The following is a 15593-nucleotide window of genomic DNA, read 5'->3' as shown; positions in this document are numbered from 1 at the left end:
CAGCCCCGAGTAGCTGCATCCTTAGATGCGGAGCAGGTGCTCAGGAAAAGAGCAGCCAGCCGCCATCCATCCTGGAGGGTGGGAGGAGGCTGAGATTGAAGGGCCCAGCCCCTCCAAGAGACTTGGGGCAGTCTGGAGGCCCCTGGTCTCTCTCTCCCTCCCAGGGCTGGAGGCCCAAGAGGTAGCCGAAAGGGATCGGGGGTGGGGGGAATCTCAGGGTCTTGTGAACTGGGCCTGAGCCTCTACTCCCCACTCCCAGCCAAAGAGCCAGGCCAAGCCACCCAAACAGGAGACAGACAAGTTCAGAGCCACTAAGAATTAAAACTTATTGATTTTCCCCATTAGCTGGAGACCTCCATCAGAGTGCATTAAAACCAAGCAAAGCGGCTGCACTATGAATAATTAACATCTGCAAATGACAACCCCATGGGGCCCGGTGGGGGGAGGGGCACCCAGAGGCCCTGGCCACCTGACCCCTCCTGACCCCACCCCACCCCAAGGAGCCATCACCTGGGGCTGCCCTCCCCTCCCACCCTCTTCCACTTGTCCCCTCCCCTCAAAGAGACAGCGGAGCTGTGGCCAAGCAGAGAGGGTGGAGCCCTGAGACAGGAGCCAGTGGGGCCAGCTCTGCTGTGTGACCACAGGGGAACTGCTGCCCTGTCTGTGCTCATTCTCTCCTCAGCCGACCTCTCGCTAACTCTGTGAGCCACAGTGACTTAGTCCAAAGTCAGACAGTAGGGGGCAGTATCTCAACACAGCAGGTGTGCCATACAGGAGCACCAGTTCAAGTCCCACCTGCTCCACTTCTGACCCAGCTCCCTGCTAATGCGCCTGGGAAAGTAGTGGAAGATGGCCCAAGTGCTTGGGCCCCTGCCAGCCACATGAGAGACCTGGGTGGAGTTCCGGGGTCCTGGCTTTGAACTTAGCCCAGCTCAAGCCATTGCAGGCATTTGGGGAATGAATCAGCAGATGAAAGATCTCTTTCTCTCTCTGTCTATCCCTCTCTTTCTCTCTGCCAGTCTGCCTTTCAAACCAATCAATCTTAAAAAAAATAAATACATAAATTAGTTAAAGTCATGGAGCAAATCGGTAGCAGAGCCATGCTCGAACCCAGGACCCCCCAGATTACCTCCCTCCAACCCAGTCTGTGGGACCTCCCTTTTTAAAATTATTAATTTACTTGAAAGGCAGAGAGAGAGAGAGAGAAACAGAGCTCTTCTATCCTTTGTTTGCTCCCCAAATGCCCACAATGGCTTGAGCTAGGCCAGGCCAAAGCTAGGAGCCAGGAACTCCATCAGGGTCTTACGTGGAGGTGGCGGGGACTCCAGTAACTGAGCTGTTACCTGCTGTATCCCAGGATGCACTTCAGCAGGAAGCTGGACTTGGGAGCAGAGCCCCAATTCAAACACAGGCATCCCAAGCAGCATCTTAACGGCTGTGCCAAAGGCCCATGTGGGGCCCCTTTATGCCAGTCAGGAAATAAAATAAATAAATACCTTTTGGGTAGACCAGTTGGATGAAAGCAGGCCCTTAGACAGACCGATTAGACAAATGGACCTCCAAGGGGGCACTAATTAGCCCACCTCACCAATAAGAAAAAGACACACTTTGGAGGAGACCCCTTAGAAAAAAGGCAGCACTTCCTGCAGCCATCGTTCAAAACCGCAAGGCTTGGGTATCGGCCCCATCCAGAGCTGGCGGCTAGGCGTCCTTGTGCAGTGTGCACAGCATAAACAACTGGACGTGGCGGCCCTGTTCCCAGTCCACATCTTTTCTCGGCCGAGGGGACCCAGATGGAGTCTCTGAGCTGGTAGAATTCAGTCCAGTATCCACGGCCCTCCACCCCCCACCCCACCGTCCACAGCCCCAGCCCTGAGCTGACCGAGGCCCCGCTGCCTCCCTGCCCATCTGCCCTCCTCCGGGATGATACCGCCTGGCCTCTGTCTTCTCCCTGCCTTGCCCCCTCCACTGCTCCCAGACCTCAGCCTTTGCCACTCTGTTCTCTGTGCTGGTACTGCGTCTTTGCTGGAGCTCCCTGGACAAATTCTACTCGCTCTTCAAGGCTCAGCCTAGAGACTTTCTCCTCTGCTTCTCACCCTTCCTCAATGGCCAGCTTGTTCTTTTTTCTTTTCTTTTTTGGTAAAGATTTATTTATTTACTTGCAAGTCAGAGTTACACAGAGAGAGAAGGAGAGGAGGAGAAGCAGAGAGAGAGAGAGGTCTTCCATCCGCTGGTTCACTCCCCAGGTGGCCGCAACAGCTGGAGTTGTGCCAATCTGAAGCCAGGAGCCAAGAGCTTCTTCCGGGTCTCCCATGCAGGTGCAAGGGCCCAAGGACCTGGGCCATCTTCCACTGCTTTCCCAGGCCACAGCAGAGAGCTACATTGGAAGTGGAGCAGCAGGGACTCGAACCGGCAGTCATATGGGATGCCAGCACTTGCAGGCGGCGGCTTTACCCACTATGCCACAGTGCCGGCCCCCAGCTCATTCTTGCATCTTGGCTTTTGCACCTGCTGGCCCCTCCTCCTCCTCCTTTTCCTCCTCCTCCTCTCCAGTGTCCCCTCCTTGGCTTTTCCCTGAACACCCATTTCTCCACCCACCTCTCACACCCCTCCCCCATTTATTGCTTTTCATAATTTGCATTCACTCTTCCTTTGTTCACTTCCAGGCATCTTGGGCCCCTGTGAATGGCTGTGCCGAACGCCAGCCAGCGCTGCTGCTGCCTGGGTTGCACCTGCCGGGGAGGAGAGCATCTTTCCCTGAGTCACTCAGTACCACAGAGACCAGCCACAGTCCCACCAGCCTCCCACAAGGACACACAAACCCACCCCGGACACTGGCATCTGCTATGTGCCCATGCCCTGCCCAGTGCCTGGCACCCATGTAGCGGGCACTCAGCAAATGCAGCAAGCAAACTCTACTCTGACGCCCCGCCCCATCCTCGCTGGAACCGCCCCCCCACCCCAGGCCCTGGGTCTGCTTTGTCTTGGGGTCCACCCAAGGCAGCTACAGAACTGGGTCCAGGGTTGACTGCTCAAGGGACGTTGTGGGAGGGGGACGGGGAGGAGCAGATTGTGACTTGGGGAGCCCTGGAGACACTCCCTAAGGCTCAGAGCCCTGCCCACCCCACCCCACCCCCGGGACTACCCTGAGCTCCCACTCCCACCCAGCTTCCTGGAGGGAAGCTTCGCGTGGAGGGACCCTGTGCTCAGCACTGCCCAGAGGCTCGTGGGCAGGAGGTGACCCCCAGGGTCTCGCTGAGGCAGCCACACTCCCTCAGGCAGGGCCCGTGGTGAGGCTCCGCCCTTCTCTTGGCTCCCGGGGGCCGGCACGCCCCGCTTCTGCCAGAGGCCTCCCCAGCTCCGGCAGGGAAGGAGTTAACCTGCAGGCTTCTCAGCGTGAGTGTGGAGCTATTAATACCCACAGCCCAGCCGGGGCTGCCGGAGCAGCCACTGAGAACGAGCGGAGGGAGCGAGCCTTCAGTCCACGCCGAGTGACCACCCGACTCCAGGGCCCAGAACTTCGCCCGGGGCCAGCGGGGGCGCCGTGCCAGCCTCACCTGGCCCCCGCCCACCTTTCAGCTTCGAGTCCCGATCCCACGTCCTGGAAGCCACCCGGGCCACCCACCCCTGCAGAGAGAAACTTTGTTGAAGGAAGCCACCTCTGTTGCACCATGCTGGCTGGGTAGGGAGGAACAGGCGGCCGGACAGACAGATGGACAGAAGGACAGGTCGTCTGCCAGCCTGTGCTCCCGGCCCCCTCTCTGAGAGACAGCGGCCTCACCTCTGCCCATCAGCCAGCCTCCTGTGAGGCCAGGAGGCGGGAAGTGCTGCGGCTGGCTCCCCACTGGGGATTGGGACAGAAGTCCCCCGGGAGACAGAGCCACAGGCTCTGCCAGCCACCGAGGCCACGGGGAACCTGAGTGAAAAGGCACAGGTGGCAGGCAGGCCGGCGCGGGGCCCCGAGGCGGCCAGGCTGCTGACCCTGGAGCAGGCTGGCTCGAGGACTCCTGCCCCGGCCAGGCAGGATGCTGCCGAGCTGGCCCCCAGCCACCCGTGCCCGGTCCTGGAGCTGCCTCCGGCCTGGCCCCTGGGCTGCGGGGCCGACGATGGGCCAGCCTTCTGCTTCGTCTGCTTCCACAGGGAGGAGGAGGAGGAGCTGCTGGAAGAGGTCCCACCACAGAGGTCAGTGGCCTGCTGGCCGGCGGGTGGGCAGGGCCGGGGCCTGGCGCGGCAGCTTCCATTCTGTCTGTCTGTCTGTCCCCAGCTGACCGCCCTCCTTGGACTCTCAGGTCCCTCACCTGTTTGTCCCCACAGCCTCCTCCCTTCTCCTCCAGCCCTGTCCTCTCCCACTGTGGTCATCTCCTCCCCCTGCTCAGAGCCCTCCATGGCTCCCCAGTTCCCAGAGGTGGTCAAGACCTGTGTACATCCACTGTCATCCCCTCCTATTCTCACTCTGCTCCCTGATGTTCACCTCCAGTGGACCTCTTTCCCAGACTCCCCCGTATGCAATGCAGGCCCAACTGCAATGCCTCCTCTTCCAGGAAGCCCTCCCAGAAGCTCCTGCTACCCACCCCCCTCCCCAGCCCCAACCTGAAAGCCACCCTTACTTGCATTGCACTAGCACCTAACAGATCTTCAGTCTGTGCTGAATGAACAAGGGAAAATGTTTTACTCGTGTGTGTGTGTGTGTGTGTGTGTGTGTAAAAGATGGAGGAAGAGAGTGAAGTGTTCTGTGGCTGTATGATTGGGCATTCGGAGTGAGTGTGTGTAACTCTGAGTGTGTAGGAGCAGGTGTGAGCTCCACGTACCCATGTAGGCAGAGGAGTGTGCACAGGGCTTGGGGAAGGTTCGGGCCCGAGGGACCTCTGTTCCTTCTGCCAGCTCTCCCACCCCCTCCTGCAGGAACACCCAGGCTGCAGCCAAGTGCATTCCCCAAGCCGTGACCACAGGCTCTGGGCATGCATGCACTCTGCAGGAGAGACAGGTCACCTCTGCCCCAGCCCGGCCCGGCCCGCCCACGCCTCCAGCACCACCTGAGTCAGCAAGGCCCTGGGTAGGGAGGAGGGCACTCTCTCTCTCTCTGCTGGACCCTGGGTGGACAGTGGCCCCTCCGAGGACCTTGGTCTTCCCATCCACAAAACAGGAGGATGCTCCTTGCCCTGGTTGTCTGTCTCACAATCAGCGCAGAGCCAGGGCCGGAGCTGGGGACTAGAGCCCTGGCCCCAGCCCTGGCAGGGTTGTCACAGCCTACTAGGAGGGGCAGAGTAGACCCATTTGGTACAGAGTGGCAGGCTGCGTGACGAGTGTGGGTGCCCAGCACCTGGGATGGGGGGACGGGAGGAAAGTTGGGCCGTCTCTGCCTGCAGGAGCTATGGGGACCCCACCAGGTCAGCCTGAGAGGGCCAGTGCTCTGCCCCTGGGGCCGGAGAGGACAGTGGGGCCGGATCGCAAAGGGGCAGGACTGATGAGCTGAGGCGGGGCACCGAAGGCCCAAGGGGAGCAGTGGGCGAGGGCTTGGAGCAGAACGGGGGTGACAGAGAAGATTCTGGAATTATGGGCGTGGGAAGTGCTCCTGGAACTCGGAAAGCAGTGAACGTGTCATAGCACAATGGCTTCCACAGGGGATGTCCACGTGCTTCTGGAAGGAGGGAAGGAAGCGAGGGAGAGAGACATGGAGAGAGAAGGCATCCGAATTGTCCCAGCTCCCGCCTCTGTTGTCCCAGCTGTGTCACCCTACCCAGGCCCCCTGCTGAACCAACTGAGCGTTTGAGAGACCCCAGAATGAGAGAGGAGCTGGCCCCTCCTCCCTTACTCCTCTGTCTCCCACCTCCAACTCCAGGGACCCCTCTGTGGGGGACCTCCCTCCACCTGCAGCCGTGGAGCGGGGTGGTCAAGTGGCCTCTATCTGCAGGAGCTGGTCTCCTCTCTAGCTGTTGGGTGCTGGCCCTTTAAGTCCTGGGGAGGGGACCCGGCCAGGCTGGGCAGAGACAGAGACCACAGGTGCCAGGTGGTGAAGCTAAAAATACTGAGTGAGGCACAGGCTGGGCTGGCTCAGGAGCGTGGGAGGGAGTGTTCTGAGGACGCAAGGCTGCAGGGGGAGGGGTGCGGGGCAGCAAGGCTGCCCAGGGTCACCTTGGGGGCCCAGAGGAGACCATGGCTCCACCCTGCATCCCCAACAACCCCTGCCTCACCCAGCCTTTCCCAGCCCCAGGAAGGCGCCAGGATCCAGCTCTGAGAATCCACCTGTTTAGCCACCCTGGGATGGGCTGATGCTTCCATGTGAACCTGGCCAAGTCGTTTCTCCTCTTCGGGTCTCCTTAAAATTAAAGAGTGGGGATCTCTCAGGCACTTTCAGAGACACGAGGGATGCAGGGGACAGGATGTTAAGGCTGCAGAGAGGCCGGCGCCGTGGCTCACTGGGCTAATCCTCCTCCTTGCGGCGCCGGCACACCGGGTTCTAGTCCCGGTCGGGGCGCCGGATTCTGTCCCGGTTGCCCCTCTTCCAGGCCAGCTCTCTGCTGTGGCCCGGGAGCGCAGTGGAGGATGGCCCAAGTACTTGGGCCCTGCACCCCATGGGAGACCAGGAGAAGCACCTGGCTCCTGCCATCGGATCGGCACGGTGCGCCGGCCGCGGCGGCCATTGGAGGGTGAACCAACGGCAAAGGAAGACCTTTCTCTCTGTCTCTCTCTCTCTCACTGTCCACTCTGCCTGTCCAAAAAAAAAAAAAAAAAAAAAAAAAGGCTGCAGAGATGAACGTGACCTGGGCACAGCCTCACACACACACACACACACACACACACACACACCCTGCCAGGAGCTCCCAGCCTAGTGAGGATGAAACAGCACCTGTGCGCACGGCCCCAGGTGCTGTGACAGAGGCGTGAACCCTCAGCTGCTGCTGCGAGAAACAGCCCCGCGGAGGCCCATCTGCACTCCCGTCCGCACAAGTGTCACGCCGGTGTCGTTCCCTGGCGCCGCCTGCACCTGCTGTTTGATGGATTAATTAAGGCAAGACAAGCAGTTGGAAAAAATCAGTCTGGGGCTCCCACCAGTGGGGCACAGCAGAGCCTATGGTCTTGCAGAATCAAGTCTGGGTGGGGGGTAGGAGAGACTCTGCTCCACACAGTGATTCAGGGACCCAGGCTCCTCCCATCCCAGGCGCAGCTGGTGGGTGAAGAAGAGAGACAGCTAGGTCACGTGGTCTCTTCTACTCCCCCCTGCCCCGCCCCGCCATGCTGGCCACAACCACTGCTTATAGGGGAGGCGGGGAAGCATCACCCCTAGTCTCAAGGCCCTCCAAGGGTTGGAAGCACACGCCTGGCACAGAGCTGGAGCCCAAAGCGCTTGTTCGTTCACTCACTCATTCATTCATTCCACAAAGTTCGCTGAGTACCGACGGGGGCGGGGCGGGGGCATCCTTAGGCCATGGGGCCCAAGGCTGGGGAGGGAGGTCGGGAAGGCACCAGTGAATGTGGTTATCAGGGTTCACACACACACACACACACACACACACACGGATAGGAAATGGACGGGGTGGGGGCGGGGCAGGAGAGCGGGGCGGGGGGGGGGGTAGGGGGACCCACTTGGTGCAAGGGAAGCAGGACTTGTGAGAGGCAAGAGCAGGCCGAGCCGTGTCACTGTCACTGGCCACCAAGAAGAGAATGGGTTTTGGCCGGTGCCGCGGCTCACTAGGCTAATTCTCCGCCTTGTGGCGCCAGCACCCCGGGTTCTAGTCCTGGTCGGGGCGCCGGATTCTGTCCCGGTTGCCCCTCTTCCAGGCCAGCTCTCTGCTGTGGCCAGGGAGTGCAGTGGAGGATGGCCCAAGTACTTGGGCCCTGCACCCCATGGGAGACCAAGAGAAGCACCTGGCTCCTGCCTTCGGATCAGCGCGGTGTGCCGGCCACAGCGTGCCAGCCGCGGTGGCCATTGGAGGGTGAACCAATGGCAAAGGAAGACCTTTCTCTCTGTCTCTCTCTCTCTCACTGTCCACTCTGCCTGTAAAAAAAAAAAAAAAAAGAATGGGTTTTGCCCTGCTGGGCTCGGGAAGCCTTTAGAAGCTCTCCAATGAGGGCTACGATGTAGTCTGATTCATGTAAGAGGCTCTTTGCCCTGGGCTTCTCCGGGGAGCATCCATGGCCATGGGGCCGGACTGGGCCTGAGACATGGCTGTGGTAACCATGGTGGCCAGGCAAGCAAGTGCCGGGGCGGGGACACTGGGGGACATGGATGCTTTCTAAGCAGGTGCAGGAGACAGAATCCACAGAGTTTGCTGATGGGCTGGAGGAAGAGGACATCGAGGATGACCCCAGGGGCTTGGAGCCAGACTCGAGGGAGGGAGGAGGGCTGGTGAGAAGCAGGCAGCAGGCTGGGGCCACTGGACGCCCGCATCCCGCACCAGAGTGCCTGGGATCCACTCCCACCCCTGATGCTGATCCCGCTTCTTGCTAACATGCCTGGGAGGCAGCTGGTGATGGCCTAGGTGCCTGAGTTCCTGCCACTCATGTAGGAGACCCGGATGGAGTTCTGGGCTCCTGGCTTCAGCATGGCCCAGCCCTGGCTGTTGCAGACATTTGAGTGATCCAGCAGATGGAAGATCGGTGTGTGTGTGTGCGTGTGTGTGTGTGTGTGTGTCCTCAGTGTGAGAAGCCCATCAGATGTCCAAGGGCAGAGGTCAAGTGTGGGCTTGGTCATGAGAGGCGGGGCTTGGAGGAGGAGTCTCTGGGTCACTGGGGCACTGAGGAACTGTGCAGTGCAGAGAATGCTGTAGAGAAGGCAGCAAGCTTGGCAGAGAGGCAGCAGCTGGGAAAGGAGGAAGACGGGGCCAGCGCTGTGGCCCGTGTGGGCGCTGGTTCGAGTCCTGGCTGCTCCTCTTCCGATCCAGCTCCCTGCTTGTGGCCTGGGAAGTCAGTGGGGGATGGGCCTAGTGCTTGGGCCCCTGTGCCTTCAAAAGGAAGCTCCTGGGCTCCAGGCTTCAGATAGGCTCAGCTCTGGCCATTGCGGCCATTTGGGGAGTGAACCAGCAGATGGAAGACCTTTCTCTCTGTCTCTCTCTGTGTGTCTATAACTACCTCTCAAGCAAATAAATAAAAATTTTTTTAAAAAAAAAGAATAATCCAGAATGAGCTGCCCATGTCAGCATCCTTAGGCTTCATCACACTGGCAAATGCCCTTTCCCACGGAGGGGACCATTCCCAGGCACGGAGGATGAGGACTTAGATGTGGGGTGGGAGCATTGTTGTGTCTGTACAGTAAAAGTCAGCAAGAACCGATCCACCAAACAAGGACACAAAAGCAGCGACATCTGGAATCTCGAAGGCAGGCGAGCCCCGACTTTGCCGAGTGATGACGTTGACCTCATAGGTGAACCCCCAAGCACAGGACAAGCCCAGGAGCACCGGAGTCTCCTCCGCCAACCCCCCACCCCTGGAAAGGCAGCTCATCCTGACTGAGGACCTGGGGTGAAAACGAGGACCATTGCTTTGAGAAGGCTTTTAATCCCCGAATATCCTTCCCCACGCGATACGGGTGGCACCTGCCCCTCCTCCACCTGACAAAGACCCAAGGGTTGTTCTCCCCAGAGAACAAAGCACAGGGTCTCTGAGCTGGGCGCCCAGGCGCTGATGAGGGGGTAGCTCTACCTCCAGCCCCGAATGGCCCTGATGCCCATGCACTTGGCCTTGGCCCCCAGATACACACACACACCATCTTGGCCCCAGACCTGGGAATGAGGTTGCTACCCTCCAGCAGGGGGCTCCAGGGTTGGCTCCCCTGGATCTCTTAATAAATGGGGGGGGGGGTTGCTTCAGAAAGCTCAGGGAGAGATTGGCGTTGTGTGGCATAGCAGGTAAAGTTGCTGCCTGCAGCGCCGCCGGCATCCCATAGGGATGCCAGGTCCAGTCCTGGCTGCTCCATTTCCAATGCAGTTCCCTGCTGGTGGCCTGGGAAAGTAGTGGAGGATGGCCCAGGTGCTTGGGCCCTGCACCCACGTGGGAGACCTGGAAGAAGCTCCTGGCTCCTGGCTTCAGATCGGTGCAGCTCTGGATGTTGTGGCCATCTGGGGAGTGACCCAGCGGGTAGAAGACCTCTCTCTCTCTGTGTCTCTCCTTCTCTCTCTGCCTCTCTTTCACTCTCTGTCTCTCTGTAACTCTGCCTTTCAAGTAAACAAATAAATATTTAAAGAAAAAAAAGGAAGCTGGATCAGAAAAGGAGGCAAGACTGGAAGCTGGGCGCTCCGATGTGGGAGGTGGGTGTCCCAAGCTGCTGAGCTGCTGCGGCGACAGCTCACCCCCCGCTTCCTCTTTGATTTAGTTCTCCTGCATCTCCCTGCAGAGTTTCTGCATCTCCCCGACTTTTCATTTGTTTGTTTTGTCCTGCCTTTTATCTCAGCATCTGACAAATTGAGAAAGGAACTTAAATATGTTGGCTTCAGGGAATCCCCAAGCAAACAACACAACCCAAACCCCCTATCCTGAACCCCTGAGTCAACCAGTCACCCCCACCCACTCCCCAGCCACACAGGACTCTCAGCTTGCTTTCCTGAATTGTGTCTTTAAAATCAAGGCATAGTTTCCTTACAGAAAATTGCAAAATCTTCTATGGTTGGTGCAACTTTTTTTTGGAAGATTTATTTGTTAATTTATCTGAAAGGCATAGAGAGAGATGGAGGTGGAGGTGGAGGTGGAGAGGGAGGGAGAGAGAGAGAGAGAGAGAGAGAGAGAGGGAGATTCCATTTGAGTTCACTCCCTAAATGCCTGCAATAGCCAGGGCTGGGCCAGGCAGAATCCAGGAACCAAGAGTTTCATCTGGGTCTCCCATATAGATGCAGGGGTCCAAGCACTTTCCCAGGCGCATTAGCAGGGAGCTGGATCAGAAGCAGAGCAGCCGAGACTCGAACTGGCGCCCTTATGGGGCACTGGCATTGCAGACCACGCTTAATCCACTACGCCACAGCTCTGGCACCAGTTAAATGAGTTCTAACTGATGTAAAACTTTGTAGCCCATGTCTCCATGAAGATGTAGAACAACTCTGTCTCCCTAGAAAGTTTCCTCAGACCCCAGTCAACACCTGCCCCACCCCACACAGAGGCAATCACCATGGTGCTTTCTATTGGCTTCCCAAATCCCTTAAAGGTGGGCAGACAACCAGGCATCAACATGAGAGCGAAACCTTTAGTGTAAGAGACAGAACCAAAAACAACTAGGAAAAGAGAATGTGGCGAAAACAGAACATACAAGGAAAAAAACCCAACAATAAAACTCTCAGGCATATCCAAATTACCAACCTTGCTACTCCTACACTTCGGGTCATTATTATGTACAATAGGGGTTACTCCGACCAGCGCTGCGATCCCACAACAGGGGTCAGGAAACAGACAACTGCTACATGACTAACAGGACGGTAGAACATACAGCGCAGAACCGCTGGGCAAAGAGATGATTCAGGTTCCGGGTAAGATGGTGCGAGATTTCATCACGCTTATTCAGGATGGTGGGTGTGCAACTCCAAACCTAGGAGTCCTTGATTTCTACCATCCTCCAGCTAATGTTTCTGGGCTACCACTGACTACAGGTAACAGAAAAAATTTGGAAAACAAACCACCTAAGGACCACTGGCCATTATGCTTGACTGGGGGTACCAGGTTGAACAGAGAAACTCGTCCTGTTGGTTTGAAATTCTATGCTCATGCGTGAGTAACTTACGTTGCTCTCCCCACAAGCTCTGGCAGCCAGAAAACCAAACTCTGTGAATTTGATCATTTGGATTTCGCATGAAAGTGGACTTACACAGCGTTCGTCTTTCTGGGCTCTTATTCACTTAGCATAGTGTCCTCCAAGTTTAGCCCCATTGGCCTACGTCACAGAACATCTCATTGTCTCATCAGGATTTCCTCCTTTTTAGTTATTTATTTTTTTAAAATATTTTACTTATTTATTTATTTGAGAGGTAGAATTGTAGACAATGAGAAGGAGAGACAGAGAGAAAGGTCTTCCTTCCGTTGGTTCACTCCCCAGCTGGTCACAATGGCCAGAGATGTGCCGATCTGAAGCCAGGAGCCAGGAGCTTTTTCCTGGTCTCCCACACGGGTGCAGGGGCCCAAGGACTTGGGCCATCCTCTACTGCTTTCCCAGGCCACAGCAGAGAGCTGGATGGGAAGAGCAGCAGCTGAGACTAGAACAGGTGCTCCTATGGCATGCCAGCACCACAGGTGGAAGGTTAACCTACTGCACCAAGGAGCCGCTCCCAAGATTTCCTTCTTTTTAAAGGTTTAATAGTTTTCCATCATGTGTACTTGTCTAGGCCGTATCTTCTTTATCCATTCTTTTTTTTTAAATTAATTTTTGAAAAGCAAAGTGACAGAGAAGGAGAGAGAGAGAAAGAGAGAGATCGTCCATCCACTGGTTCACTCCCCAAATGGCTGCATTGGCCAGTGAGCACCAGAACAAAACCAGGAGCCAGGAGCTTCATCCGGGTGTCCCATGTGGGTGGCAGGGACCCAAGGACTTGGGCCATCTTCTGCTGCTTTCCCAGGCACATTAGCAGGGAGCTGGATCAGAAACAGAACAGCCAGGACTCCAACCGGTGCTCTGATATGGCACAGCTGCTTAACCTGCCGCACCACGGCACCGGCCCCTCCACTTTTCTTCCAATAGACTCTTGGCTCGATCCTGTCTCTGGACTGAGGTGAGCGGTGTTGCAATGACTAGGAGAGTGCTGCTACCTCCTCAAGACCTGATGTCAGTTCTTTCGGGCAAATCCCTAGAAGTGGGATTGCTGTGGTGGTCACTTGAGGGACCTCTACAGCATTTGCCCTAACAGCTGTGCGGTAAGCTGGAAGCAGCCGCAGTATCTTCCGATAGACGGATCCAGCCCACAGAACGCCATTTCGTGATCAAAGAAAAGAGCTGTCAAGCCATGGAAAGACACAAAGCCTTACATGCAGGCTGACGTGGACAGCCGGTCCCCAACTTACGATGGCTCTGTTCTGCCACCTTTAGTCTAGATTTTGAATCTGGATCATTTCCCAGAGTTGGAACTGTGCGGGACGATTCTCTCTCCCGATGCTGGATGGTAGCCATGAGGGCAGCTCCCAGGCAGCCCCGTGATCACGAGAGGACACCACCCACACTCTGCAGTGTGCTTGTGGGCATTCTCCAAAAGCCAGTGTCGTAGAGACCTGATCCCAGACTCTTAAGCAGACGGAGGAAGGGGAGGAGCAGGATTCAATCGCAGTGTCTCGGAGGAGGGCCCACTGGGGGCGTGTTCTCCAAAGGCCCTGCCTCCCAGAGGGCGGGTTTAATAAGTGCTCCCTGTTGCTGTGCTTCCTCACTGGCCATGGGATTGTCCGTCTGTCATCTTCAGGCCTCACCAAATGCCTGAACCAGTGGGGCCCCTCCCCCTATCTTGGACTGTGAACCTCCAAACTGTGGGAGCCTCCTTCTTCCCTAAGGGCTCCCCCAAGACACTTTAGTTACAGCAATGAGAATCTAGCACAGCCGTCTGACGGGGTAACCGCATTTGCAGCTTACCGTGGGCTCCTCTGGGTGCAATCCCATTGGAAACGGAGGACCCATGGAACATTCTGGAAAAGTCACACCGTGGACAGTAAAAAGATCAGTGGTTGGCCGGCGCCACGGCTCACTAGGCTAATACTCCGCCTTGCGGCGCCGGCACACCAGGTTCTAGTCCTAGTCGGGGCACAGGATTCTGTCCCAGTTGCCCCTCTTCCAGGCCAGCTCTCTGCTGTGGCCCGGGAGTGCAGTGGAGGATGGCCCAGGTGCTTGGGCCCTGCACCCCATGGGAGACCAAGAGAAGCACCTGGCTCCTGCCTTCAGATCAGTGCGGTGCGCCGGCCGCAGCGTGCCAGCCGTGGTGGCCATTGGAGGGTGAACCAACGGCAAAGGAGGACCTTTCTCTCTGTCTCTCTCTCTCACTATCCACTCTGCCTGTCAAAAAAAAAAAAAAAAAAAAAAAAGATCAGTGGTTGCCTGGGACTGGGAGGAACAGAGGGAGGATGTTTTAGGCAGCGAGAAAGTTCTGTATGATATGATAACTCCACTTAGGCTTTTCACAAAGGCAATACAAATGCGGCAGAAACTGCACCCGTTCACCAAACCCACACCCCTACCCCAACAGGCTGTGTAGGAAGCCGGGTGCCAGTAAGACGTGGGGCGTGGCTACCGCGCTGCTGATTCGACCCCATGAGCACAATTAACACCAGCTGGAATTAAAGCCATCAGCAGGTGCACAGCGTAGCGCTTCCGGCACTGCTAGGGATACCTGCCTGCTTCCAGTGCTGGCTCTGTTTCCAGTTCCAGCTGCCGGCCCCCGGCCATCCTGGGAGGCAGTGGGCGAGGCCTCAAATATTTGGGCCCCTGTCACCCACGTGGGAGGCCCAGATGGAGCTCCAGGCTCCCAGCTTTGGCCTGGCTCAGGTCCAGCTGTAGCAGACATTTGGGGAGTGAACTAGAAGATGGAAGATTCTCTCTCTCTCTCTCTCTCTCTCTCTCTCTCATAAAATAAAAAATTAAAACTATATTACCAGATATATATATGTGAACAAGTTCATGGAGGGACCAGCATTGTAGTTTAGCCAGTAAAACCGTCACCTGCAGTGCGGCATTCCATATGAGCATCAGTTCTAGTCCTGGATGCTCCACTTCGGATCCGGCTCCCTGCTAATGCACCTGGGAAAGCAGTGGAGGATGGGCCAAGTCCTTGGGCCCCTGCACCCACGTGGGTGACCTGGAGGAAGCTCCTGGCTCCTGGCTCCTGGCCTCGGTCTGGCCCAAACCCATAGTTGCAGCCATCTGGGGAGTGAGCCAGTGAATCCAAGACCTCTCCCTCTTTTTCTCTCTGTAACTCTGCCTTTCAAATAAATACATGAATCTTAAAAAATTTCATGGAAAAACGAAATTAAAAGATATATGCATTGTGCTGCGAAAAAAAATGAAATCTACGCAGTTTTTTTCATCCTATGCATTTCCATAAAGTTTTAAAAGATTCTGCTATTTAAGCAGAAAATAGAGGCTCGGCTGCGGAGGGAAGGGATGCGGGTCCGAGAGGCGCGTGAGAGGGAGGAGACCCCGGGCACGCCACGCGGGGCGCCCCCGCCGCTCTTCCGGCGGCCTGGGGCCGCTGGCGCCTGGGCTGTGACCAAGCAGCCCGGGTCGGACCAAGAGAAGCGAGAAACCTAGGACTCGCCCTGGTCGTGGTTCCTCCGCCCGGAGAACCAGGGCCGGCAGCTCTGGCGCCCCCTGCGGGCTGCTTAGAGGAAGCGCCTCGGCCTCGTCCCGTGGAAGCCGGAGAGGGGAGGCACCTGTCAGGGAGAGCAGGGGACAGCAAGGGGCTCCCGGGGAGATCGTGGCCCCCGAAGGAGCAACGGGGCTGCCGGCCTGGCGGGGCGGGCCTGGCTGACTTGGGGCCGGCAGAGAGCAGGTGCGCAGCTGGCCTTGATCCGGGCAGCTGCCGAGCAAGAGAGGTGGGCACAGGGACGAGCAGACGCTCTGGGGACGGAGTGCGGGGGATCGGCAGCGGCAGGGGGTGCTGTGAAGGGGAGCACGGGGAGGAACAAGGAGAACAGAGCTCTCTGAG

The 15593-nt window shown here is 57.3% G+C and overlaps 1 protein-coding gene across 1 annotated transcript in view; it reads left to right on the top strand.

Annotated features, from left to right (window-relative positions):
• The first annotated feature begins 3421 nt into the window (after nucleotides 1-3421).
• The window catches only part of SBK1 (SH3 domain binding kinase 1), a 43721-nt gene continuing 31549 nt past the window's right edge, over nucleotides 3422-15593 (top strand). The window contains exon 1 of the mRNA XM_051847647.3: nucleotides 3422-4182. The gene's annotated coding sequence lies outside the window, so the exon portion shown is untranslated. The remainder of the gene's footprint in view (nucleotides 4183-15593) is intronic.

Source organism: Oryctolagus cuniculus, chromosome 19 (genome assembly GCF_051225735.1).
Source record: "Oryctolagus cuniculus isolate XC-2025 breed Fujian yellow rabbit chromosome 19, ASM5122573v1, whole genome shotgun sequence".
Classification (NCBI taxonomy): Eukaryota; Metazoa; Chordata; class Mammalia; order Lagomorpha; family Leporidae; genus Oryctolagus; species Oryctolagus cuniculus.
Note: the sequence above shows the minus strand (reverse complement) of the source record. Positions and strands in the feature narration are given on the sequence as shown.